The following is a 27991-nucleotide window of genomic DNA, read 5'->3' as shown; positions in this document are numbered from 1 at the left end:
AAGAGATGAATAAAACAGTATGTATTGCTCTCATACTAGATGTTAGACACTGTGCTCAGTGCTTTGCATATTTCACCCTTAGAGCAAGGTGTATATTAATTATGCTAATTTTTCAGAATAAAAAACTGAACATCATACAATGTAGAGGGTAAAATTTCCCCTCAGGATCTCCCAGTCATTTAGTTTAAGTGCTTATTCACTTAGTCATGTCCAACTCTTTGTGATCCCCTGCCAGGCTCCTCTATCCATGTAATTTTCCAGGCAGGAATTCTGGATGAAGTTGCCATTTCCTACTCCAGGGACTAGTTGAAGAGTGCCTTTTGAACACAGATTTTTTTGGTTTTAACATCGTGTAGTTTCTGCTTCAACACACAACCCAAGTTAGTGTTAAAGTGTTTATGAAGGGAAATTGGTGGAAATAGCTCTATAGTCAGAGGCCAGAGCTCAACTATTAAACCTGGGATCTGGAACCATGGATTCATTGGAAGAAAGAGAGTGACAGTACCTTATTTGTGCTTGAAGAAAATTGATCTTATAATCAATGTATGCAGAGAAGACAATGGCACCCCACTCCAGTACTCTTGCCTGGAAAGTCCCATGGACGGAGGAGCCTGGTGGGCTGCAGTCCATGGGGTTGCACAGAGTCGGACACGACTGAAGCCACTTAGCAGCAGCAGCAGCAATCAATGTATGCAGTGTCAGAGAGACACTTAAAAGCCTGTGGCAGTAGATCCTATAAGAAATAAGAACCTAACTAGGATAACAATGAAAATTGGTAAAATAAAACAGATTTAAGAGAGGTGGAACGGCAAGTCAGTAAAAATTAGGGATTTAGAATAGGACACTAGAAAAAGAGAAGTTATTGAGTGAAGTTTGGAAGCCATTTTAAAGAGGAAACTCAGGAGGAAGGGTGATGTATTATATTTTTGATATTGAGAATTTGAGGTATCAGTTGTGTACAAAGGCAGAGAGTTCCTTCTGATAGATGGAAATTTGTAAAATCTGGAAATCTGTGACTTCCCCTTAGAAAAAGTTTTGGCTGAGATATGATTTAGAAGCCATTTATGTTAAAAAGAAAGTAATAAGAAACAGTACCAAATATTGTTATAGATTTTATTTGAATCAAATTACTTAGGAAGCAAGGTATAGTTAGAAGAGTCAGGCTGAGGACAAAGCCTCTAAGTACATTCAGTCAATGAGGAAGAAACCCAGAGGGAGTCATGAAGGAGGAGAAGCAAAAGAGAACACTGGTGTTCAGAGGACAGTGGCAACAGAGAAGGAAGGAGTCTATCGGTAGAGTCAATAGTTCAGAGAGCTCAAGGAAACTAAGACCGAACACCATTTAATATTTCAATAAAGGGAAAAGTCACTGGTGGCATTTAAAAAATAATATGATGTAGAATGATGGGCAGGAACACTATACAATCAGATGTTAGGGAGTGTGTAGATGATTGGCTGAGGGGAAGGAGGGTCAACCAGAGGAGACAAGAAGGTGAAAATAAAAGAGAGAATAGGACTCTCAAGTCAAAGAGTGTATCTACAGAGCAGAATCATATGGAAAGGAAAAACTGAAGATAAAAGGCAGAGAAAGGATGCTTGATGGTGCAAGTTCCTGAAGGGTGTGGAAGGTGATAGGGTTGATGGTACAAATGGGAAACGTGATCTTGGACATAAGACAAAAGTCTGCCATTTGAGAAAATAATAATTGTACGATGGATTGCAGTATTAAGAAAGCTTTTGAGATGGGAAATAAGGGCACCTAATGTCTTGGACAGTTCAACCATAAACAGAGCCAAGGACAAAGGCTGTGTTCAGGTATATTATTTGAAATATGATGCCAGGAATAAAGATTGAGAGGAGATAAGATAGGAAGGAAAGGAAGCAGATACAAAGATAATTAAGTTGGCCACCATTGCTCAATCCTATGGGACCTTCAGAGGAGATTTGTGCAGTGATCAAAGAAATATGCCCATTGGTGAATATACATATTTAATCTTAGAGCCTAATCTTGGCTTCTCTCATGACTGAAACCCAATCAGTACACATGAGCAGGAGCAGTAGCTAATGTGAGAGTAGGTTGGTGAGCAGTAGCTTGGTGAGATGGAATGGCCTAGGGGTAGCCACCATCCTTTCTCTCGTGGCTGTTTCATTCATGAGTCCATTGAAACATTGCTGGAAAACATGCTGGTTGGCATATACAAGGAGTGGTTTCTGGCAGACATTAAAATAGAAGGCAAAAATCCATTCTTCTCCCAAAGATCCATCCATGTACTCATTCTCCAAAATGTTTTATTTCCAATTCTCCAATAGTATCTATTCCAGGCCCCTGAGCAACCAGCCAAGCCATTCACCATTGCCCAGGAGGCCATGCATATCCACACTTAAGCTACATTTTTCACAAACAAAATGAAAACCACATGAACTGATCAAAGCTCTGCCTGCTGAAATGAATTTCCCTTCATGACTATCCTTTAGCGCTACCCCCAAAGAGGATCTAGACAACAGCAGTCTATTTTCAGCTACTGCTAGTATATTGAGCCAACCCATCTGTGAAGAAGGCTTGGGACTTTCCTCTTCCATCAGTTAGCTGGAAGGAACTTCTCATGGGGCCATAGGTGTGAGTTGCTGGAGAGAAGTTTATGTGACAGAGCAGGTGCTGTCTGGGCCATCTCATCATGTAACACGCAATTTTGAAGGCCTTCTGGACCTGTTGGCTCTAACCTTGAATATACCATTTCTACTGGTTTTTCCAAGAGTCACGTATGGATGTGAGAGCTGGACTATAAAGAAAGCTGAGCACAGAAGAATTGATGTTTTTGAACTGTGGTGTTGGATAAGATTCTTGAGGGTCCCTTGGACTGCAAGGAGATCCAACCAGTCCATCCTAAAGGAAATCAGTCTTGAATATTCATTGGAAGGACTGATGCTAAAGCTGAAACTCCAATACTTTGGCCACCTTATGCAAAGAACTAACTCATTTGAAAAGACCCTGATGCTGGGAAAGATTGAAGGCAGGAGGAGAAGGGGATGACAGAGAATGAGATGGCTGGATGGCATTACAGATGCAATGGATGTGAGTTTGAGTACACTCCAGGAGTTGGTGATGGACAGGGAAGCCTGGCATGCTGAAGTCCATAGGGTCACAAAGAGTCAGACATGACTGAGCGACTGAACTGACCATACAGTAGATTGTTACTGAGCATGCCCACACTTAGGATTTTGGTAAATTTTATAAAACCACCTTCTGATGGGAACTTTGGTCAACATGGTCAGTCTGTGGCTCATAATCAAATATTTCATCTCAACCAGGGATAAAGATCTATGGTACCTTCAAAATCTAATGAGACCAACCAAGTCGTAGGCCTGTTTTTTGGTATGAGGGTTTTGTCTTTTACCTTAGAGATGATGTCTTAGCATGTCAAAGACCATTTGACTCTTGAAGCGTCAAAGAAGCAGATCTGAGTTTTTGTGAGATTGTATCTGTCAGGGTGTAATCATAAGCTAGAAACACAAAGTTTAATATCAAGAAACTAATTTACCATAGTACCAATGGAGAGGATCCCCTCCCCATGGCTGGAGTTCAGATTGTGGAACACATGTGGTTGCAAACCACCAGCTAACAGAAAATTCTCTGGTTTTCCTGGGCAGATAAGAAATACCTGCACAGGACGCTGGCAGATTAAGAGCAGTGGCATCACCTGCAGGTGACGAGCCTGTGTCAGCACAGGAAGAAGCATCACAACAGCACACCTGGACTAAAATGGCGGGAAGAAGCACAAGCTGGAGTCAAGACTGTTGGGAGAAATGCCAATAACCTCAGATATGCAGATGACACCACCCTTAGCGCAGAAAGTGAAGAAGAACTAAAGAGCCTCTTGATGAAAATGAAAGAGGAGAGTGAAAAAGTTGGCTTAAAGCTCAACATTCAGAAAACGAAGATCATGGCATCTGGTCCCATCACTTCACGGGAAATAGATGAGGAAACAGTGGAAACAGTAAGAAACTTTATTTTCTTGAGCTCCAAAATCACTGCAGATGGTGATTGCAGCCATGAAATTAAAAGACACTTACTCCTTGGAAGGAAAACTGTGACCAACCTAGACAGCACATTAAAAAGCAGAGACATTACTTTGCCAAAAAAGGTTCGTCTAGTCTAAGCTATGGTTTTCCAGTGGTCATGTATGGATGTGAGAGTTGAACTATATAGAAAGCTGAGCACTGAAGAATTTATGCTTTTGAACTGTGGTATTGGAGAAGACTCTTGACAGTTGCTTGGACTGCAAGGAGATCCAACCAGTCCATCCTAAAGGAGACCAGTCCTGGGTGATCATTGGAAGGACTGATGTTGAAGCTGAAACTCCAATACTTAGGCCACCTAAGGCGAAGAGCTAACTCATTGGCAAAAACCCTGATGCTGAGAAAGATTGAGGGCAGGAGGAGAAGGGGACGACAGAGGATGAGATGGTTGGATGGCATCACTGACTCAATGGACATGGGCTTGGGTGGACTCTGGGAGTTGGTGATGGATAGGGAGGCCCAGCGTGCTGTGGTTCATGGGGTCGCAAAGAGTCGGACACTACTGAGCGCTGAACTGAATTGAACCAAAATTAGAAGCCCCTTTCTCTGCAGAGTCTCTCCACTGCCCTCTATTGGCAAAGATTAATATTAAACTCTCTGAAAAGGGAGAGATACATCAGTTCAGTTCAGTCGCTCAGTCACATCCAACTCTTTGTGACCCCATGAATCGCAGCACGCCAGGCCTCCCTGTCTATCACCAACTCCTGGAGTTCACTCAAACTCATGTCCATCGAGTCGGTGATGCCATCCAGCCATCTCATCCTCTGTCATCCCTTTTTCCTCCTGCCCCCAATCCCTCCCAGCATCAGAGTCTTTTCCAATGAGTCAACTCTTCACATGAGGTGGCCAAAGTATTGGAGTTTCACCTTTAGCATCATTCCCTCCAAAGAACACCCAGGGCTGATCTCCTTTAGAATGGACTGGTTGGATCTCCTTGCAGTCCAAGAGACTCTCAGGAGTCTTCTCCAACACCACAGTTCAAAAGCATCAATTCTTCGGCACTCAGCTTTCTTCACAGTCCAACTCTCACATCCATACATGACCACTGGAAAAACCATAGCCTTGACTAGACAGACCTTTGTTGACAAAGTAATGTCTCTGCTTTTGAATATGCTATCTAGATTGGTCATAACTTTTGTTCCAAGGAGTAAGGGTCTTTTAATTTCATGGCTGCAGTCACAATCTGCAGTGATTTTGGAGCCCCAAAAAATAAAGTCTGACACTGTTTCCACTCTTTCCCCATCTATTTGCAATGAAGTGATGGGACCAGATGCCATGATGTTAGTTTTCTGAATGTTGAACTTTAAGCCAACTTTTTCACTCTCCTCTTTCACTTTCATCAAGAGGCTTTTTAGATCTTCTTCACTTTCTGCCATAAGGGTGGTATCATCTGCATATCTGAAGTAATTGATATTTCTCCCGACAATCTTGATTCCAGCTTGTGCTTCTTCCAGCCCAGCGTTTCTCATGATGTACTCTGCATAGAAGTTAAATAAACAGGGTGACAATATACAGCCTTGATGTACTCCTTTTCCTATTTGGAAACAGTCTGTTGTTCCATGTCCAGTTCTAACTGTTGCTTCCTGACCTGCATACAGATTTCTCAAGAGGCAGGTCAGGTGGTCTGGTATTCCCATCTCTTTCAGAATTTCCCACAGTTTATTGTGATCCACACAGTCAAAGGCCTTGGCATAGTCAATAAAGCAGAAATAGATGTTTTTCTGGAACTCTCTTGCTTTCTCCATGATCCAGCGGATGTTGGCAATTTGATCTCTGGTTCCTCTGCCTTTTCTAAAACTAGCTTGAACATCTGGAAGTTCATGGTTCACATATTGCTGAAGCCTAGCTTAGAGAATTTTGAGCATTACTTTACTAGCGTGTGAGATGAGTGCACTTGTGCGGTAGTTTGAGCATTCTTTGGCATTGCCTTTCTTTGGGATTGGAATGAAAACTGACCTTTTCCAGTCCTGTGGCCACTACTGAATTTTCCAAATGTGCTGGCATATTGAATGCAGCACTTTCACAGCATCATCTTTCAGGATTTGAAAGAGCTCAACTGGAATTCCATCACCTCCACTAGCTTTGTTCATACTGATGCTTTCTAAGGCCCACTTGACTTCACATTCCAGGATGTCTGGCTCTAGGTCAGTGATCACACCATCATGATTATCTTGGTCACGAAGATATTTTTTGTACAGTTCTTCTGTGTATTCTTGCCACCTCTTCTTACTATCTTCTGCTTCTGTTAGGTCCATACCATTTCTGTCCTTTATCAAGCCCATCTTTGCATGAAATATTCCCTTGGTATCTAATTTTCTTGAAGATATCTCTAGTCTTCCCCATTCTGTTGTTTTCCTCTATTTATTTGCATTGATCGCTGAGGAAGGCTTTCTTATCTCTTCTTGTTATTCTTTGGGACTCTGCATCTGTGTTCCTAAATTCCCAAGTATTTCCACAGAAGCTGTTCATGAAGGGTGCATTTGGATCTGAGGTAATCAATTTGTAACTGTCAGAGGGATTCACTGCCCTCCCCACCCCCTCGCCACCCAGGATGTGGCGTGCATGTTTCTCATAGGATAACTGTTGTTTCCTGGTCAGGTCTAATGACGTGATGTCATCAGTATAGTGAAACAGCATGATCTTCTGTGATACACAGCTTGTATTGTGTCAAAGAATTGTCATAGCCCTGGAGGTAGACCATGAATGTGAACTGGTATCTTTGCTACATAAAAGCAAACTGCTTCTGGTGTCCTTCCTGATGGGGTTAAGAAAGGATGTATTCACTATGTATTCTTTACCTATGAAGACAATGTGGCTGCACGCCCAGTGCCAGAGTCTGCATTGATCCTCCCAGTAAGATACCTCATTCAGCACAGCAGCTGTGATGAGGGATACAGTTCAGTTGACTGTATGAGTGCCCACTGTCATGCCTCATACTCTTTACTGGTTTCGCAGAAGACAAGCAGATAAATTGAGTAGGAAAGTATGGAGATCATTTTTAGCCTTTAATTTTTTCACATTTATACTCATCTATGCAATTCCTCCTGGAATATAGTATTGTTTCTAATTTACTATTATTATGAAGCGTAGCTTTTGAGGCTTATATTTGACTGTTTCTACAAAAATGATTCATATTTCACTGGTTAGAGAACCATTATGGGAATTCTCCTAGCTACTAATCATTGGTAGCTCAATTTATATATTTAGGGCCCAGGAAAATAAACACAAGGTTGGTCTGAGAGCCTAGTGAAGGTTACTTGGGGGCAAACATACATTTAGCACCTGCCTTCCGCTTTAATAAAGCTGAAGGTCCCCACTTTAATAAAGGAACTGTGATGATGTTTTGGTTACCCTAGTGTCAGGGGTAGACTGTGCCCATTGATCCTGGAAAAGTCTAGATACTATCTTTTCTTTAGCATGGTTACCAGTAAATGGCTGTAGATCCATTAGGAGAAGATAGTGGGAATATTTGTTGTACGCGTTCCTGGTGGCCTTACAGGATTATCTCATCAGTCACTGGGTTGTGGGTCCGCTAACTGACTTAGGTCTGGAGACTAAAGAAGGAATCACAGTTTGTTCCACTGCAGCTACTGACATCAGCGCTCTGCTTGCTGATTTCTGATTTTAAAAACGGAAGTAGCATTAATCACTATTATGTACATATTTCTCCCAGCTGCTCTAGGTCCTATGAGTCTGATAAGCACTCTGGTCTTATTGCCCATTTCGACAATTACATCAACCTTGCCTCTGATGTTTAATGCAACCTACCTCGTTATTGCCCTTCTAGACCCCTGTCATCCTCACTGATATTATGGAATCCAGTCCTGTGGTAGAATCTCTCATTGCAAACTCTGATCTATAGGGGACGGCCATCACTGTGGGTTTTGAAGATCTCAGTGTTTCCTCACTAGTGCATTTTTTTTTTAATTGTCTTAATGAAAGTACTGTTTTCTGGGCTCTTCTGGAGAAATAGTCAAGGGATAAGTTCTCTAATTCTATATAATCCATTCTAACATTCCTACCTCCTCAAGCATCTAACCTTCATACTCTACCAAGATGGTTTCAACATCTCCACATCGTTCACTGGAGGCATCGTTGAGGCCCGTCTTCAAGGACTGATCCCAGTAGCATATTAGGAGCAGACCCCTGAGGTCTGCAAGCATATCAGCCGTCAGTGTTATTCCTCCTCACACCCCCTATTCAGCTTTATTCCTCCTCCATACCATAGTCCAAAGTCCTCATGCCCCGTCCCTGCTCATCCTTGCTCATCCTTGCTCATCCCTCCTGGGACATATTGGCCAATTCCTTTATTTCCTCCAGGAGAAGGAACTGTGTTTCCTATGTCAGACTCAGTTAAGCGTTTCTCCTGTGTGTGTGTGTGTGTGTGTGTTAGTTGCTCAATCATTTACGACATTTTGTGATCCCATGAAATGTAGTCCGCCAGGCTCTGTCCATGGGATTTCCCAAGCAAGAATACTGGAGTGGGTTGCTATTTCCTTCTTTAGGCCTTTCTCCTACTCCATCCTAATATGTAACATCTGAGAATAATTCTGATGCCACTGTATACTAGGTATCACTGTGACCCTGCATACAGGTCCTTACTGCTATTTGGCTGTTAAGGGATCAAATTCCAAAATCTCATAACATTTTTCTCCAGCCAGTCCTGGTACCAACCATTTTATCTTTGTCCCCCTGAGAGTTCAGCTTACAATGAAGGACTGAATACAGGTAGGTTATTTGAGAAGTGGTCCTAGAATTAGGGCCTTGGGAGGGGAGGCAGAGAAGGAGAGAAAGAACATACAATATCACATTATCGAGTTGGCCACATTGCAGACGACTGATCCTTGAACCTGAATTGGTCAGGAATAACCTCATGTCCAGAGATGGCAATGGCAACCCACTCCAGTACTCTTGCCTGGAAAATCCCACGGATGGAGGAGCCTAGTAGGCTACAGTCCATGGGGTCGCACAGAGTCAGATACGACTGAGTAACTTCACTTTCACTTTTCACTTTCATGCATTGGAGAAGGAAATAGTAACCCACTCCAGTGTTCTTGCCTGGAGAATCCCAGGGATGGGGGAGCCTGGTGGGCTGCCGTCTCTGGGGTCGCATAGAGTAGGACACGACTGAAGCGACTTAGCAGCAGCAGCAGCAACCTCATGTCCATGAACTCTGCCCCAAATGATAGGTTACGTATATGTAACAGGTGTATTCCAACAAACATCCTACAAACAAATACCAGAGACCTCCCAAAATAGGAAGTGAGACCACTCTGTTTGGACTGAGGCATTGTCATGGCATGCATGAAGGTGGTCAAAGCCAGCATGGGTCAGGTGGCAATGGGGAATGGCTCTAGTAAGCGCTGCGGCTGAAAGGGTGTGAAATAATGCACGAGTTACCCGAATCATCAAGGGAGAACACTTTGTAACCACTCACACCAGGATGGATGGCTGAAGTATTGTTATGGATGGAGGGACTAAGTAAAATATAAACAAATCTCTATTTCTCTGCTTAACCTCTTGACATTCAGAACCAAAAATTAATGCTACATTATCTCCTTAGGAATTTTCCACAGTTTATTGTGATCCACACAGTCAAAGGCTTTGGCATAGTCAATAAAGCAGAAATAGATGTTTTTCTGGAACTCTCTTGCTTTCTCCATGATCCAGCAGATGTTGGCAATTTGATCTCTGGTTCCTCTGCCTTTTCGAAAACCAGCTTGAACATCTGGAAGTTCACAGTTGACATACTACTGAAGCCCGGCTTGGAGAATTTTGAGCATTACTTTACTAGCATGTGAGATGAGTGCAATTGTGCGGTAGTTTGAGCATTCTTTGGCATTGCCTTTCTTTGGGATTGGATTGAAAACTGACCTTTTCCAGTCCTGTGGCCACTGCCGAGTTTTCCAAATTTGCTGGCATATTGAGTGCAGCACTTTCACAGCATCATCTTTCAGGATTTGAAATAGCTCAACTGGATTTCCATCACCTCCACTAGCTTTGTTCGTAGTGATGCTTCCTAAGGCCCACTTAACTGCACATTCCAGGATGTCTGGCTCTACGTGAGTGATCACACCATCGTGATTATCACAATAAACTGTGGAAAATTCTGAAAGAGATGGGAATACCAGACTACCTGACCTGCCTCTTGAGAAATCTGTATGCAGGTCAGGAAGCAACAGTTAGAACTGGACATGGAACAACAGACTGGTTTCAAATAGGAAAAGGAGTATGTCAAGGCTGTATATTGTCACCCTGCTTATTTAACTTCTATGCAGAGTACATCATGAGAAATGCTGGGCTGGAGGAAGCACAAGCTGGAATCAAGATTGCCAGGAGAAATATCAATAACCTCAGATATGCAGATGACACGACCCTTATGGCAGAAAGTGAAGAAGAACTAAAGAGCCTCTTGATGAAAGTGAAGGAGGAGAGTGAAAAACGTTCAGAAAACTAAGATCATGGCATCTGGTCTCATCACTTCATGGCATATAGATGGGGAAAGAGTGGAAACAGTGTCAGACTTTATTTTTCTGGGCTCCAAAATCACTGCAGATGGTGATTGCAGCCATGATATTAAAAGATGCTTACTCCTTGGAAGAAAAGTTGTGACCAACGTAGACAGCATACTCAAAAGCAGAGACATTACTTTGCCAACAAAGGTCCATCTATCAACGTTATGGTTTTTCCAGTGGCCATGTATGGATGTGAGAGTTGGACTATAAAGAAGCTGAGGGCCAAAGAATTGATGCTTTTGAACTTTGGTGTTGGAGAAGACTCTTGAGAGTCCCTTGGACTGCAAGGAGATCCAACCAGTCCATTCTAAAGGAGATCAGCCCTGGGTGTTCTTTGGAAGGAATGATGCTAAAGCTGAAACTCCAGTACTTTGGCCACCTCATGCGAAGAATTGACTCATTGGAAAAGACTCTGATGCTGGGAGGGATTGGGGGCAGGAGGAGAAGGGGATGACAGAGGATGAGATGGCTGGATGGCATCAGCAACTCGATGGACTGAGTTTGAGTGAACTCTGGGAGATGGTGATGGACAGGGAGGCCTGGCATGCTGCGATTCATGGGGTCGCAAAGAGTCAGACATGACTGAGTGACTGAACTGAACTGAGAGTTAGTCCTGAAGCAACTGAAAATTCATCTTTTTGTTTGATTTATTTTCTTACCATTAGTAAACAGTCGCAAATATATTTAACTTAGGCCATGTCAGTAGTTCTACTCATTCACTTGTGTCCATTTAAGAAGCTGCATTTTACCTTTAACATGTTTTATGTGGGCCAACAGTTTTTTCCTGAGGCAGACAAAATTAGGGCAGTATGTTTCAGAGGAAAATAGCAATTCACAGTTAAAATTAGGGTCCATAATATAACATAACTAGATATAACCAAGTCCCACTTTCAGCCCAGGAATTCATAGGAAGCTGTGTAATAACACAGCATCAGGGTTTTAGATCGGCTTTCCTCCTGAGTTACATGCAATCTTGTAAGAGACAAACGTGCACACTGCAGCCTCGTGCTGTAAGTCCAGTCTTCATGGTGTATAAGTTGAAGCTTCTTTATGTACTTCCCCCCAATATCAGGAAAGGGAGAGAAGCAATTTCTTGGACTGCCCCTCTTTGTTGAAGGAAGTGGCATGTAAGTCCACAGGCCAGTGGATGTAATGAAGAGGAAGGTAAATTAGTTCATTCAAGTTTTTGTCACAGAGACTCCCTGGGGATCTATGATTCAAACCAGGCTACATGCCGAAAGGGACAAAGGGAGGCTGGGAAGAACTAGCCGTCAAGTACAGCCAAGTACTAACTTCACAGATGAGTGTAGTACAAGGAAGAACTACAAGAGGAGTGCAGAGGGACTGCTGGTCCAAGGAATGCAAAGAAGCATGAACAGATTCTGGTGTGGCCTCAGGAGTGGCTTCACAAATAGGCTAGAGTCCAAAGGAGGGATAACTTGGGTTTGGAAAGGTGACAGTGGAGGTGGAATGGCAAGCCGTGTGGAGAGAACCACTCTGCTATTCTTCAGGGATCAACCCAAATACAGCTTCTTTCATGAGGCTTTTATTCTCTTAAGGTGCAGAACCACCTCATCATCAGGCTTTTTATATCTCTTCTCTAGCCTTTATAGCACACCGTTTTAGATTATTGAGATCATTTTGCTGCATGCATGCCACAATTCCCTTACCAGAGAGGGGACATCTCACAGCTGGAGTTATGTCTGACTCTTTCATGCAACCCCAGTATCCAGGACTCCAGAAAGAGTCAGTTTGCAAGAAAATTGGGGCATGAATGAGTGAGGAGCAAGGCTCGTAGATTTTGTTCTGGTCTTATTTTGAATTTTTATTCTAACTACTAGGTAAGATTTCCCTCACCAGGCAAGTCCTCTTTTCTGCCCTTTGGCCACGTGCTCTCCTGTGTTTGTGTACTAACACAAGATTGGAAGAGAAGCGGGAGGACCGTCACACACAGACCACAGCGCTCCCGCGACAGCACTCCACATGATAAACAGAAGGACCCGTACAGCCCAAGGCCACCCTTCTCAAAGGTCTTTACAGAAGAGCAGTTCAGCAGTGCAGAAGTGATAAGGTTAATTTTCTTTTTTCTATTAGAAACACGTTTTAAAACCTATTAAATGAGGGCCAGAAAAAACATGAAGTGTTACTTTACTAACAAACATAAAAAATTAGGAGTTTGGGATTAAAATAAACACACTACTGTAGGTGGTGCTAGTGGTAAAGAACCCACCTGCCAATACAGGAGACATAAGAGACCTGGGTTTGATCCCTGGGTCACGAAGATCCCCTGGAGGAGGGCATGGCAACCCACTCCAGCATTCTTGCTAGGAGAATCCCACGGACAGAGGAGCCTGCTGGACTACGGGCTGTAGGGTTGCAAAAAGTCAGACACAATGGAAGTGACTTGGCACACACTTATATAAAATAATCGATAAGGACCTACTGTGTAGCACAAGGAACTATATTCTGTATCTCGTAATAACCTATAATGGAAAATAATCTAAAAATGAGTTTATATATCACTGTTTTCCACTTCAAACGAACACAACACTGTAAGTCAACTATATTTCAATAATTAAAAAAAAAACTAAACCTAGTTCAGCTCAGTATTTTTAGGATATGTCATTTCCTTAGATACTCCATTTCCAGGGGGACTATACAGAATCTGCACTAAAATATTTTAAAGGTTAAATTTTTCAAATGAATGTTTACTAAATATATTCAGAGAAAACTGCAAAATTATGAACAGAGAGCTAGAACCTAGCAACTGTGACGGTATTAGACATGGATATTTCATAAAGTGGAAGTTCCTAAAGGGTTGGCACTATATCTGAAAGTAGGCAGATAAAACTGCAGCTACCTGTTGAATAAGCACCATTGGAAGTGGAGAGCTTAAGGATATATGTGAAGCCAGATTCTGTTTCATCAGCTATGACCCATGTCTAATTAATGCTCTGTTTTTAGAGCAAAACTCATTTTCCTTTCCCTGAAGGCAAATATGTGCCAGGAAATGAGGTGCAGCGCTATCTGAGGTCCAATACACTGTAATATTTGAGCTGCCCATCAGTCACAGTGTCTTCCTTTGAAAACACTTGACAGTTTCCTGTCTCATACCAGCCTGCAAACAGGGAAGCTTTCTGGATGGAGAATCTGCTTTTCTGTACATCTGAGCAATGACCAGCTGCACGGCCCTCATATTAACATGAAGCCTAAGTGGACTTTATATTTAAAGTGACACTGTGTCTCTGCATGGCATGCATTTTTTTTTTAGGCATTGGTAAATCTCCTCAAAAGATAACAGCACTGACTAGAAATGACTTAGCCTAGATATATTTGTGGTTATTGAAAGAAGAGGTAAAAATATAAAGAAAATGGGCCTTTGGTTTACCATCTCATTTGTGGTTGATGAAGATACTCTTTAGATTCCGGAAATTAAAGTGACTCTATTTGCAGCAACTGATGTATAAAATCAGAATCCTGACAGTTTAATAGCCGTGGCCATGAATGTGGAATCTCTCCAGTTAGAGGCTGCTTTTGGCCAGCACCCCTTGGCAGACTCTTCTTCATTTAGAGTTGAATGAAAATTAAAATTTTCCTTTCAAAAATTTTCACCAATTTTGGCAGGCTCCCTCTCTCCTGGAAAATCATTCTCAGGTCATCTCTGTCCACATTGTGCCTTGCATCAGTGAGTATGTTTTTCTCTTACTTTGTTTTGTTTTAGAATGATTTATTTTTTTTTAATTTTATTTTATTTTTAAACTTTACATAATTGTATTAGTTTTGCCAAATAGAATGATTTAAAGAGTCAGGCATGCCGAATACCTAGCACAGGACCAGATATTTACTAGGTGCTCAGTTTCTTACTGCTGTAACTAAGGAAGTCTTCCTGCATGGATTAGAAATGGACCTTTGGTTCCATTTTCAATGAAATACACTTGACTTGAGCTTCCAAATTCTTGCTGTGCCACTTATTATGTTGATACATTGAACCAATCAGTTACAGTTTCCTTCGGCCTCAGTTCCTCAGCTCTAAGTGGGCAAACGCACATCATTTCACAGGGTGCTGTTAGGTTTGCGTATGTGCTCAATGGCTAAGTCTTGTCTGACTCTTTGTGACACCATGGAGTGCAGCCTGCAGGCTCCTCTGTCCATAGGATTTCCCAGGCAAGAATACTAGATGGAGTAGGTTGCCATTTCCTCCTCTAGGGGATCTTCCAGACCCAGGGATCAAACCAGGGTCTTCTGCATTGACAGTCAGATACGTTACTGCTGAGCCATCTGGGAAGCTGTGAGGTTTAACAAGATGCTAAATGCAATAAAGATAACACTTTGGATTCTGTGAAGTACAGTACATGCTATAGCTATTAGCATTGAAAAGAAGAGAAATCCAGATCTCACAATGAATTCTTTCCCTTTGTTATCTACTCCTATTTTATCAGTAAATAATGGCCCCCCTTCCTAGAGAGTGATAGTATGAATGAAAAGAAAGATCTTAGGAGCCAACCCACTGTGGAAATGGCGTCCCTGGCTTTCTCAGACCCCTGGGAAGGAGCACCACTGACATGCTGATTCTCAGGAGGGGGGCTCCCCAGTCCTCTCCTGCTTTTTGGCCCAAGTTTCTGGCACCATCCCTCCTCTTCCTGCTGCTGGCTCTTTGAACAGGCTGTCCAGGCATTTTAAGTTTGGCAACCAGTGCAATGAATTGCTTCTTCTTAAAATAACTCAAATCACTTGATTTGGCTTGCCACTAAGCCTTTTTCCCCTGGATTCATTCTGTAGAAACAGAAGGGGAAAATGTAAATGTCCACATACACCAGGCCCACTTCCATCTTCTGTTCTGTACAAACCCCCTTATAGTCAGGAACCCAAGTGTTGACCTTTTCTAGAACAGCTGACCCTGCCCCAAATTCTTAGCACTAATGCCTAAGACCTTTTAAGGACTGAATGGAACCCCTGGAAAATTTATATTTGCTGAGGTATGTAAGCTATCCTCATGTAAATTCCTGTAGGGGTTAAGCCCTAATGATTGAGGAAGGTATAAAATGGAAAAATTAGATATAACTGGAGAGGATTGTGCTTGACATAATTCCCTAGCAACCTCCCAGTTTTCAAGGCAATGTTTATTTTATATGTAGTGCATTTCAAAGTAATGCTTTTAATGTTATTGCTATGTAACAGGCTAATTTTCTCAGTAGCATATGTAGCTCAAAGAAGATCTGTAAGACTGAAAAACACAAGTAATTGCAAAGTGCAAGGTTAATTGTATTTTGAGCTAGAAATGTTTACTTTTTCTGATTTGTTCTACTGCTATCATATTTATGAGCCACCCTACCTCTCTGAAACCTTGTTTTGATCTCTATAGAAAAGAAGATATTAGCCTGAGTTGTTTTTATATGTTCCTTTTGTTTTTGTCCATATGGCTTCCATCTACATTGCTCTTATATAGTTAGCTTCATTATTCAAACATTTATTCTGAAATACAGTAGGATTTTCACTTGCCTTCTGCTGGGGCACTGAATGTTCTCAATTCCTTCAAATTGAAGCAGACCTCCTCATTCAAAAGGGACCTTCCCAAGGCCTTCGAGAATCCTCAGTGGATTCATTTCAAGGAACATTTCATTTCTTCTCTCCACCAGTCATCTAGCACTTAAAACTTTAACTGAACTCTTCAGACCCTTAACATTTCTAGATACGTGAGCTTAAGTCATTTGTAGGTATATAGCTTTAAAGACTAAAATAAGTCCAAACCTTTATTACGTTATAATCATTTGCTAGTAAACTAAATTAGCAAAACTGCCTCAGTGATGATAAAATTTGCAGACACGTGGCCATGGCTGAAGAGGAAGATGAAATGTGTTACGCAGAGTGAAAGGTGGCCAGCAGCTCTGGACGGTGACCTTGGGTCCTGGGGTGTATTTGCTAGGTATTAGAGAAGACAGTCTGCCCTCGGACTCCTTAGATTCCAAGATCACTTCTTCCCTGGATGTGCACAGTGGCAAAGGCATCTTCCTTTATTATATGTCCATTTCCTTTCTTCCACTCTGAAGACATGTTTTTGTAGCTAAGCAGATCTCTCCTACTAAATTCACAGCATGAAACACTTCTGAAAACTCTTACTAAATTTTACTTGTGAAAAAGGTCAGCCCAGTAGTCTTACTGGTTGCTTCATAGAAATACTTGTACAAAGGCTTTTGGCTTATTTCAGTGTCACTGTTCAGTTAAAAGTTTGTTTTTCTTTTTAAATGTAACCAGATAATGACTTATACCATTTTAATAAACACTTTATATCTCATTTACACCAAGTGTAGCTCTAGCTGAAATGGTTCCATGGACCACTTTTTTTGTTTCTACAGTATTTATATAGTTGTTCCTGTTCTGTATCTGAGCTACCTTCTGATACTTTTTTTTTTTTTTAGGGCAATGTTACATTGATAGATAAATTGAGCAGAAAGTAAAGAGTTCTTACGTGCCTCCCCTTGCCTGCACACAATTCTCCTTTGAACATCTTGCATTTGCATAGTATGTTTATTATAACTGATGAACTGTTATTAATAAAGTATCAACTGGAGTCCATAGTTTACACTAGGGTTTATGTTTTGTGTAGTTCAGTCCTATGGCTTTTGATAAGTGTGCAGTATCATAGATGCAACACTATGATATCAGTAACAGTATCACACAGAATATCTTCTCTGTTCTCAAAATGCCCTGTACACCTATTTGTCCCTTTCTCTCACCTCTCCTCCCCCGCAGTGATTCCTGGCAACCACTCGTCATCTTGCCATCTTTATAGTGTTGCCTTTGCTAATACTGTTCACTGTTCAAAACTGTTATGTTTTCTGGCTAAGAACCATGCCTTGGACTTATATTACTCCTTTCATTTTCATCACTGAACTAATGGAAGATTTTCTTTTCAAGAAGGATATAGATTTACACCAAAAGTTATTGCCAAGATAGCAAACACGTAGAATAAAACAACCAGCCTGAGTTATCGGTTTTAGAGACCACCTTTTGGAGACCACCTATGATGTTGAAAGCTCAGCTTCTCTGTATACCATTGCCAAATCGAATCTCAGAGACAGAGTTTTGGGTGAGGTGAAAAAAAGGACTGTTTTATTACTTTGCCAGGCAAAAGGGGGCACAGTAGGCTAGTGCCCTCAAAACTGTATCCTAACTTGGTGAAGATAGAGGTTTTTACAGTAATGGTTCAAAGAGGACATGATCAGTTCATGGACATTCCTCTGATGGGTTGGTGGTGAGGTAAGGAGTCTGCATCATCAACCTTCAGGTCCAGCTGGTCTGGGGTCTGCATGCTTGTGGGCAGCATGCCACTGTTAATCATCAGCTTCTCCCACCTGGGGGGAGTTTCAGTATCTGCAGAATGGCTCAAAGATATTGTTGAGTATATCTGTTGATGGGGTTCCAAGAGCCTGCCCCAAGGCTGCTCTTGACTGTTTCTCCTTGGTCTCACATCTCCTCCCTTCCCTGATTAAGAACTGTTTGAATCTGCCCATTGGAACTCAGGGAAGGTCCTGGAGGCTGAATGAAGGCTGTTTCCTGGGGTCAAAGAAGTGGGCAATGCAAAAAGGTTTTGTGTGATACCAGGACAAAGGAGCTGCTTGGTATCCTCGAGGCCTAGTAAGCTTGCTCAGGGCCTCTCTCGCATATTAGCGCTGGAAGCTGAAGAGTCAAATTTATCCCTTAACAACATGATAAATTGCTGCGCACATGGGCTCTTGGGAGGCTTCATGATCCTGAGGGTAAATCCACATGCACCAAAGGTAAACTGAAGCCCCAGGCTAGACCGAGTCCCACAGGCTGCTTTCCCTAGCAAGATCACACAAGTTTCAATGCTGTTCTGCACCCCCAAGGCTAAGCTTGATTCCTAAATCAGTTAATTAAAAGTGTCAGTGACTCCAACTAGACCTCTTACAACAGGAACAGGTAGAAATTAGAATCCTCTCAACAAAGTTTCATTGCTCTCAACTCAACTCTCTTTGCCTCCAGAAGATACAAACACCTGCTTTTCTGTCTCCTTGAATGTTGTGTGGTGGTTTACATTTCTCATAAATGACTGTACCTGGTGAGTCCCGCTAATTCAAGCCACACTCTCACCAGTTACAGGACCCTAATAATTCAAATTCTTTAGGTATCTGATAGAATACAGTGCTAGCATTTATTTTACAGAGCTATCAAAAGACAAGATTAATGCATTTCATGCTACACAGTGAAAATAAACAGCTTTATACAAAGCCACCCATAAAAAGCAGAAACTTATTTTTTTTACATATTTCTCACTTCTATGTCTTAAAAAATGGAACTGTTTTCATTATTTGTCATTCATCTTCATATCTTATTGCTCCTTTTGGCCTTAAAAATGAAGTTTTTTGCTAGATTTTCACCTTTTATGAAATAAGAAACACTGATTTAACACAGATTCCAATAGTTGTCAGCTCTCATTTCTGTGAATTCACAGATCCATTCACATTTATTTATCTTATTGGGTTTGTGCTAATCAAATATTTTAATTGTTGGAATAATGTGATTCTTGAAATAAACTAACCTTGTTAAGACATTTAATAAGGTGATATCTAGAAAGATATAATAGAAATATATGAAGAACCCTTATAAGTTCTTTGGATACTTGATAGAAGAGCTTTCTTCTGGAGTAATTTTATGGGAACATTCCAATCCTAGAAGTGAGGGTTAAGACTCGCAGATACATAGAGAAGGGAAGTTGACAGGAGCTAGGTAATATTCTGAGAGTGGGATTTGGAGGAAGATAAGAGAAGCATTCAGCCTTGGCCTTATGTTTACCGAGGACCTCAGATTGAGAGGCTGTCACCAAGTAAGTTGATGCAGATGGGAGCAAGGAACACTGACATCACTGAAATGTGTTCATCACGTCCCTTACAGCTCATCCTCTTTGAAACCGTTTTTAGCTTTTCTTTATCAGGAGCCCCCAAAATCGAAGTGGCTTAGATCTTCTAACTTAGAGGAAACGTGATATGGTGGGCTTCCCTGGTGGTTCAGACAGTAAAGAATCCACCTGCAATGCAGAAGACCTGGGTTTGATCCCTGGGTCGGGAAGATCCCCTGGAGGAGAGCATGGCACCCCACTCCAGTCTTCTTTCCTGGAGAATCCCATGGACAGAGGAGCCTGGCAGACTGCAGTCCATAGGGTCGCAAAGAGTCAGACACAACCGAGCAACTAAGCACAGCACAGTTATATGGTGCCTTACAGAATTTATAGGTCTGGATTATGATAAATTCCTCTTTAGCATTAAACTTTTTTCCCATGTGCAGAGTCCCAATCATGTAAGACAGAAGCAGAACTGATGTCTTAAAAACCAGAAGTCACCTGAGCCTCCTCCTGGCCCTTAAGGTGGCACCGAAGATACTCTCGAGGAAACTTAAAACTTCAGAAAACAAGACTCAGAAACTACTAGATTGGCCTAACCACCCTGACATACAGATGTCAAAATCTAGGCTCAGAGAGATGAGGTATCCTTTTGAACTTAAAACTTCAGAAAACAAGACTCAGAAACTACTAGATTGGCCTAACCACCCTGACATACAGATGTCAAAATCTAGGCTCAGAGAGATGAGGTATCCTTTTGAAGATTGCCCATCTGAAGGGAATAGATCTCCAGATACACAATGAAACACATTTTCCTCAGTAAGAATTGCTGAACAGTAGTTTCCTTTTGATCCTATGTTATTCTGAGTTCAGAAGGCCAGGATTCTCAGGAATGATGGTGCATGGTAAGCTATTAACCTGGCCCCAGAGATGAATCCTTGAAGGAGGCATACACAACCAGTCATATTAAAACCACTTGTGTAGAAATATTTAATACATGTTACTATGTAGCTCAACCATTTAAGACATGCTCCGGTGAAGTCATTATAACATTAAGAGGACTATATGGAATTTATAAATATGCTTATATTCACATAGGTCTGTAGTAATCACACCTAAGTTCATATACATACATGCACAAAAAGAAGGCAGGGAGGAGAGTAGTACAGTGTGCCCTCTGAATCATTGCATTCACTTAGTAAATATTTACGCAATAAATTCCAGATTCAGCACTCATGCAAGAGCACGTGGAGACCAGCGAATGCCCTTCAGAAGGGCCTTTTCAGAAGAGTGGCCTCCTTGCAGCTTCTTCCCAGATCCATTTTTCCCCCTCCCCCACTTGCTGTGTTCTCTTATCTCTCTTCCTTGTGGACCTCTATCGACCCTTTGCTGCTACCATAACTTTCTGCTTTTGAGACAGAGCCCCTTGAGATTTTGTAGAAATAAAAAAGAAAATAGAGGCTTGTCTGGACTGCAGAAATTTAGAATTATTGATCTCACTTTTTTTTTTTTTCCCAACAGCCAGCTTTGTATTGTCTCAACTCCAGCTTAAAGGAATACACTTTTCACAAAGCTGATATCACCTGACCTTCAGGCTCTTATGAGAGGATCATTTCTCAATTCACTCTCAACTAAACAGTCCCCTCTGAAGGTAATTTGAACTTTAAAAACCCCAACCCCTTAATTAAAAGATCCCAGTTGGTTCATACCAGTTTTATTAATCATTGTTGAAAGCTTGCAATATTAGCAAAAATGATCTCTTCTCCCTTAGACTGGAATTGTTAGGCTCAACCCTGTGCCTTGAAATTAACATTTTTCTGACATTGATTCCTGTTGGGTTTTACTTTCATATCTGATACCCACCCTCCTCTCCTGGTTTTGGGTTTAGCTATTCTATGGTGGTGTTGACCATCATCCTGAGGAGTCCTGCCCTTCTGTGAGGTGTGTGCAAGTTTTCGAGGGAGGAAGAATTTGAAAGATTATCTAATTGCTAATGCCATTTTTCAAGTGAGAATTAGGGGCTTGGAGAAATAAAGTGCCTTATACAGTCAGGAGGTTGGTGGTGGTATCAGTAAAGTGGAATTGAAATAATGAGAGAGGCAGTAAGAAGCAGATCTACTAGCAGAGAGCTGAGGTGAAGATGTGAGAGTTGGACCATAAAGAGAGCTGAGTGCTGAAGAATTGATGCTTTTGAACTGTGGTGTTGGAGAAGACTCTTGAGTGTCGCTTGGACTGCAAGGAGATCCAACCAGTCCATCCTAAAGGAAATCAGTGCTGAATATTCATTGCAAGCACTGATGCTGAAGCTCCAATACTTTGGCCACCTGATGCAAAGAACTGACTCATTGGAAAAGACCCTGATGCTGGGAAAGATTGAAGGCTGGAGGAGAAGGGGACCACAGAGGATGAGATGGTTTGCATGGTATCACTGACTTGATGCACACGAGTTTGAGCAAGCTCCGGGAGTTGGTGATGGACAGGGAAGCCTGGTGAGCTGCAGTCCATGGGGTCATAAAGAGTTGGACACAACTGAGCAACTGAACTGAGGTGACAATTCAAAACAAAGGAGAAATACCCGTAGAAATGCAAGTGACTTACACATTAGCCATTATACTCAACTTCACAATAATCATATGTTGAGCAAAATGGACATGACGTGTTGCCAGGGAACTGCCCATCTAGGGCAGCATGCCTGCTGATCTTCACAGCAGCATGAGTGTGACCATGAAACGGGTTGTAAGACACTGAGGAAAACAGAAAAGGGACCAAATAGGGCCAGATCTAACGGGCAGGCCAAAGCTACAGACCACAAGAAACCTGGTTATTTGTTCCCTGTATCAGAACTAGGAAAAATTGGAAAAGCTTGAAGGCAAAATGAGGAAGGGGCAGCAGAGGATGGGAAGGTTAGATAGCATCACTGACTCAGTGGACTTGAATTTGAGCAAATTCCGAGAGATAGTGGAGGCCAGAGGAGCCTAGGGTGCTATATCCAAGGGGTTGACTTAGTGACTGAACAACAACGAACCGGAATGAGAAATCGATGTATACCTCCTCAGCTTTTATTTCCATTTCTGCACTGATGCATCAGCACTGCAGTGGTTGCTGCTCCACACCCGACAGAATCCTGCTCCTTACCTGCTTGCTCTTCAATTGCATTGACTACATTTCTACTCTTTGGAAATGCTTCTTAGTTTAGATTCCTTTTTGCTTAGGCAAGATAAGGCTGTGTTTTGAGGAAAAGGCAATACGGTTTTAAGACAGGTTCCCTAAATGTCCTATCTGCAGAGGTTGCCTAGAATTCATTTTAGAATATTTGAAGTCAGGGGCTTCCCTGGTGACTCAGACAGTACAGAATATTTGAAGTCCATTGCCAGGTTCTTGTCATCACTCATTTTTTGTTTGATGTCCTCAGGTAACATCTTTGCTTTCCTAGTATTAAATAAAATCTGAAGGATGGCCCCTTATGTAGCTATCTGTAAAGGATGTATTTTGTTTAATGAGTATAATCCTAGATCTGAAAGAGTCGAGCCTTCAAACAATACATAAACTGCAGCAGTGATTTATTATATTATCATACAATGTATATAATTATATACTTATAATAATAATTGCAATTTAATTACTGAATTATATGAGAATATATGATTATATGTGATAATTATTTTTATTGAAGTATAATTGATTTTAAATGTTAACTTCTATACAGTAAAATGGTTCAGTTATATATATATATATATATATATATATATATATACACTTTTTATATTCTTTTTCATTATGGTTTGCCATTAAGCATGGAACATAGTTCCCTGTGCTGTACAGTGGAACCTTGTTGTTCATTCCTTCTATATCCTGTAGATTACCCCTACTAACCCCAGCCTCCCACTCCACCCTTCCCTCAAACCCCTTTGCTTGGCAACCACAGGTCTATTCTCTATGAGACCATTTCTCTTTTGTAGGTAGGTTTATTTGCATCATATGTTAGATTCCATGTATCAGTGATAGCATATGGTATTTGTTTTTCTGACTTACTTCACTTAGTATGATAATCTCTTGCATCCATGTTGCTGCAAATGGCATAATTTAGTTATTTTTAATGGCTGAGTAATATTCCTCTGTATATGTACCACAACTTCTTTATCCATTCATCTGTCAGTACACATTTAGGTTCTTCTCATGTTTTACTTGTTGTGAATAGTGCTGCTATGAACACCGGGGTGCATGTATCTTTTTAAATTATAGTTTTGCCTGGAATAGGATTGCTGGATCATATGGTAATTCTATTTTTAGTTTTCTGAAGAACCTCCATACTGTTTTCCATAGTGGCTACACCAACTTAAATTTCTACCAACAGAATAGGAGGCCTCCCTTTTTTTCACACTCTCCATTATTTGCTATTTGTAGACTGTTTAATGATGGTCATCCTGACCAGTGTGAGGTGGTTCCTTATTGTAGTTCTCATTTGCATTTCTCTAATAGTTAGCAATATTGAGCATTTTTTCATGTGCTTAGTAATAGGCCGTCTATATGTCTCCTTTGGAGAAATGTCTACTTTCGTCTTCTGCACATTTTTGGATTAGGTTGTTTGGTTTTTTGTTATTGAGTTGTATAAGGTGTTTGTATATTTTGGAAATTAAGCCTTTATTGGTCACATCATTTGCAAATATTTTCACCCAGTCCATAGGCTGTCTTTTCATTTTGTCTGTTGTTTCCTATGCTGTGCAAAAGCTTGTAAGTTTGATTAGGTCCCATTTTTTTATTTTTGTTTTCATTTCTATTGCCTTGGGGACTGAGTTAAGAAAACATTGGTGCAATTTATGTCAGAGAATATTTTGCCTGTGATCTCTTCCAGGAAGTTTATGGTGTCAGATGATAATTCTTATAACTATATGTACATTGGGTATACTATATTACTAGTCACTATTGATAGCAAAGACGACACAGTAAAGGACAGAAATGGTATGGACCTAACCGAAGCAGAAGATATTAGGAGAGGTGGCAAGAATACACAGAACTATTAAAAAAAAGACCTTTATGACCCAGATAACCACAATGGTGTGATCACTCACCTAGATCCAGACATCCTGAAATGTGAATTCAAGTGGACCTTAGGAAGCATCACTACGAACAAAGCTAGTGGAGGTGATGGAATTCCAGTGGAGCTATTTCAAATCCTGAAAGATGATGCTGTGAAAGTGCTGCACTCAATATGCCAGCAAATTTGGAAAACTCAGCAGGGGCCACAGGACTGGAAAAGGTCAGTTTTCAATCCAGTCCCAAAGAAAGGCAATGCTAAAGAATGTTCAAACTACCGCACAATTGCACTCATCCCGCACGCTAGTAAAGTAATCCTCAAAATTCTCCAAGCCAGGCTTCAACAATATGTGAACCTTGAATTTTCAGACATTCAAGCTGGATTTAAAAAAAGCAGAGGAACCAGAGATCAAATTGCCAACATCCCTGGATCATCAAAAAAGCAAGAGAATTCCAGAAAAACATCTATTTCTGCTTTATTGACTATGCCAAGGCCTTTGACTGTGTGGATCACAACAAACTGTGGAAAATTCTTCAAGAGATGGGTATACAAGACCACTGACCTGCCTCCTGAGAAATCAGTATGCAGGTCAGGAAGCAACAGTTAGAACCGGACATGAAACAACAGACTGGTTCCAAATCGGAAAAGGAGTACGTCAAGGCTATATGTTATCACCCTGCTTATTTAACTTAAATGCAGAGTACATCATGAGAAACGCTGGGCTGGAGGAAGCACAAGCTGGAATCAAGATTGCCTGGAGAAATATCAATAACCTCAGATATGCAGATGACATCACCTTTATGGCAGAAACTGAAGAAGAACTAAAAAGCCTCTTGATGAAAGTTAAAGAGGAGAGTGAAAAAGTTGGCTTAAAACTCAACATTCAGAAAACTAAGATCATGGTATCCGGTCCCATCACTTCATGGCAAATAGATGGGGAAACAATGGAAACAGTTGCGAGACTATTTTGGGGGGCTCCAAAATCACTGCAGATGGTGAGTGCAGCCATGAAATAAGTTAAAAGACGCTTGCTCCTTGGAAGGAAAGTTATGACCAACCTAGATAGCATATTAAAAAGCAGAGACATTACTTTACCAACAAAGGTCTGTCTAGTCAAAGCTATGGTTTTTCCAGTAGTCATGTATGAAATGTGTGAGTTGGACCGCAAAAAGAGCTAAACACCAAAGCACTGATGCCTTTAAACTGTGCTGTTGGAGAAGACTCTTGAGGGTCCCTTGAACTGCAAGGAGATCCAACCAGTCAATCTTAAAGGAAATCAGTCCTGAATATTCATTGGAAGGACTGATGCTGAAACTGAAATTCCAATACTTTGGCCACCTGATACGAAGAGCTGACTCATTGGAAAAGACCCTGATGCTGGGAAAGATTGAGGGCAGGAGGAGAAGGGTGTGACAGAGGATGAGATGGTTGGATGGCATCACCAATGCAATGGACATGAGTTTGAGTAGGCTCTGGGAGCTGGTGATAGACAGGGAAGCCTGGAGTGCTGCAGTCCATGGGGTCACAAACAGTCGGACATGACTGAGTGACTGAACTGAACTGAGCTGAGAGTTACATTATTTATGTAACATAATTTTATTCAATGTTCTCTGGTTAAATTTAGACACTGTGGTTAAATCATAGTTACACTTTTAAATACTCTTCTTTCATAAATCCTTTCCCATATCCCCTCCACTGTGGTCCTTTTGTATTGCTTATATAAGCCTGTGATGTTTCAGTATTTTAGTCGTGTAATGTTTAACCATTCTTGTTGAACAATTTAAGTATTAGAACTGAAAGAGACATGGAGAAGCGGGATTTTAACTGTGGGTAAGCTGAGGTGCAGATATTGTGTCAGTCACGCTATCCTACATTTTTATCATTCTAGTCTTCATTCCTTTGTACCCTACCATGTGCAAACCTTGAGGATGTATTCATAAATCCCAACTCCTCTCACAGTTGACTTGCCAAAAATAGTGAATACAAGACTCCCACTTTATACTTTGTCTTAGGAGAGTGGGGAAGGAGACACATCAAAGGTGGCGAGGAACAGACCAGACCCCCCACTTCCAGTCCTGGCTGTTAGTCACTAACTGGGCCAGATCTACTGGGGATAGAGAAACTTGGAATTGGATGAATTCTTTCTCACTGTCTATTTAAATTTGACTCAATTTTTTTTAACCCTAATATTCAGTAGTACTCAGAAAATATATGGGATCTAACTCAGAGAGCCTCCAGATTTAAGGAAGGACAGGGATTATTTTAAAGGAGTGGTAAAAAAATAAAGCTCTTACCTGATTTCACTGTATGCAGTTAACCCATTAAATACATAAGTTACATGATTCCCCTTAAATCGTTTCTCCTTTGGGGATTACTTATTCATGTTTGGGGGTCTAGGGGAAACGGGATCTGTGTCTATATTTGTGTTAAAACTTTCATCCAAGAAGACAGTGGAGCATCACTGTTGGCCATTTTCTCCATAATCCCAGTGACCTTCAAGGAGCTAAACAGGCTGATAAGAAAATGGGAGGTCTTTAGACTCTGTGTCAAGGGAAACGTTGGATTCTTTCCTTTGACTAATGACCAGGAAAAAGATGGAAGGTTTCTCTAAGCTTATTATATGTATCACAGTTATCACACAGAAACATACGAGAGTGAGATAGAAGATGGGGTGGTGCAAAGGGTCTTTGGTTTGAATTTATTTTTGAAAAAGTGGAAAAATGATGGCATTTTGGTATGATAATGGAACATTGAGTAAGGCATTATGAAGCATATAGGATTTGATTTAGGAGCAAGAAATTACTCTGTTATGCTACATTTTGTTTAACTTCAGTGCAACTTATATCAAACTTTTTCCTGACTGTATAAATAATGTATTTACCATGAACAAGAAATATAATAACCATAGCAGAGTAGATATTTTCCTATGAAACAATGACTTTCTACTCAGCAGCTCATCTCAGCTTTAAATATATTTATAGGTCCAAAAAGATACCTCTTTATCTCTCTGAAATTCAGGCTATATTCTAAATGTCTGTATATGAGGGAGTTCATTCCAACTGTGAATTTCCACTGCGTTGAGGCAAGTAGCCAAATGGTGGTAGAGGGGCAACAACAAAGACTGGATCTGAACTGCATGGAAATCCACCTGCATAGGATCTTCTTACTCACCCTCAGGGTTCTCAGGGAAATACCTTGTCCCTCTTAGGAAGGCTCCCTGCAGGGGAGTTCAGGTGGCAGACAGCAGTGGAGTAAGGCCCAGGGCCCCATCCCACCGAGGAGCACATGGGAGGAGCCTGAGTGGACAAGGCCAGTGGATTTCTTTGCCTTCCCACCCAGAATGTAATCTTGCTGGTGAAGGTCACCCTTCACGTACTGTAGTTTCCCCATTTTTGTGAAAGTAATGGAGAAGGATGTCGTTCTGTCTTTGTTTCCTTAGCTGAAGGCTTCTTCTCGCACTTCTCTTAGGTGTCAAATATCCTCTATTGTGGCAAGCATCCCATGAGT

The 27991-nt window shown here is 41.3% G+C and overlaps 1 protein-coding gene across 3 annotated transcripts in view; it reads left to right on the top strand.

Annotated features, from left to right (window-relative positions):
• KCNN2 (potassium calcium-activated channel subfamily N member 2) overlaps positions 1-27991 on the top strand; it is a 583536-nt gene that overhangs the window by 351166 nt on the left and 204379 nt on the right. Inside the window, exon 1 of one of the 3 annotated variants that reach the window (XM_044925505.2) lies at positions 21008-21100. The exons of the other annotated variants lie outside the window; for them this stretch is intronic. The gene's annotated coding sequence lies outside the window, so the exon portion shown is untranslated. Of the gene's footprint in view, positions 1-21007; positions 21101-27991 lie in introns of those variants that run through there. 3 annotated transcript variants of the gene reach the window in all.

This window comes from Bubalus bubalis, chromosome 11, assembly GCF_019923935.1.
Source record: "Bubalus bubalis isolate 160015118507 breed Murrah chromosome 11, NDDB_SH_1, whole genome shotgun sequence".
NCBI classification, from domain to species: Eukaryota; Metazoa; Chordata; class Mammalia; order Artiodactyla; family Bovidae; genus Bubalus; species Bubalus bubalis.
Note: the sequence above shows the minus strand (reverse complement) of the source record. Positions and strands in the feature narration are given on the sequence as shown.